Consider the following 1,097-nt stretch of genomic DNA (forward strand, 5'->3'; position numbering starts at 1 on the left):
GGGCCTAGGCTGTCCATATATGAGTCCACATATACACCAGAACATAATGTCATTGTCAAAATATTGAATTCCCACATGATGGAGTGCATTACAATTCAAAGCTGTTTTCTGTTTCTCAAGCATAAAATACTACACTTTATTTAATGGAAGTGGATATATTTACGTCGTCGTAAACAAATCAGTAAACGACATATTTACGTAAATGAAACAACGCATGCGCAGTCATACTTAACCAAACTAGCATTTTCAGCACTCAATATTATTAGCGTGGCCTCCCATGGCCGCTTTGATTCCCCCAAGTTCAGTATGGAACTTTAAATTAATTTATAATTTTGTTTTTTATTTTTTATTAAACGTAATTTAATTTTCTACAACAGCACAGTATGTAGTTTAATCACTAAATAAATGATTAAATCATTGTGTTAAATTTTCAAATAAAAGTGATACTGTATTATGAGCTGGAAATGTTATGTTCATCTTAATACTCTAATCATTTGTTAAATGAACACACTTGACGTAAATACAAGGCCTAGGCCTATGCAATGTTTCATTGCTAAAACTTAATTACCAGGAATCAAGAAGATATTCTTCTAGGCCTACCAGTATTGTTATATGATAGTCAATCATCACAAATTAAATAACACCCTAATGTTTTCATTCAAACAAATTTACCCACGTTGTCACTAACAAAAACAAAATTGTTATATATTTTTCAGACGGGTCAAGCATCAAGGCCCAATCGATCACAAAGAACATACAGAAGACCATGTTTGGTGAGCACATGATTCACTCTAAAAAGTACTGTACGCTATGTGAAGCAAGAAGTAAACAACGAATAATCGTGTATTTTCTGTAAGATATTGAATCACTACGAAAAAAGTGAAACCAGGGAGATGTAAAACATACATAAAATACTTCTCCCTGGTAAGACAAAACAAATATTTTAAATGTTTTATTCAAACATATTTGTCCAAGTAGTCTGATCACTAACAAAGCAACATTGGCAATGATGTGCATGTGTCTACGAAGTATGGATACAGAACTCAACAAATGATTGAGTAAGGTGAACATAACATTTCCAGCTCATAATACAGTAT

General features: G+C 32.4%; 1 long non-coding RNA gene across 1 annotated transcript in view; it reads left to right on the plus strand.

Moving 5' to 3' along the window:
• Positions 1–853, plus strand: part of LOC117119952 — a 1,442-nt gene extending 589 nt beyond the window's left edge. The window contains exon 2 of the long non-coding RNA XR_004447264.1: positions 717–853. This is a non-coding gene — a long non-coding RNA (uncharacterized LOC117119952). The remainder of the gene's footprint in view (positions 1–716) is intronic.
• The last annotated feature ends 244 nt before the right edge of the window (positions 854–1,097 follow it).

This window comes from Anneissia japonica, unplaced genomic scaffold (genome assembly GCF_011630105.1).
Source record: "Anneissia japonica isolate Jap-2015-1 unplaced genomic scaffold, ASM1163010v1 scaffold287920_len488460_cov166, whole genome shotgun sequence".
Lineage (NCBI taxonomy): Eukaryota > Metazoa > Echinodermata > Crinoidea > Comatulida > Comatulidae > Anneissia > Anneissia japonica.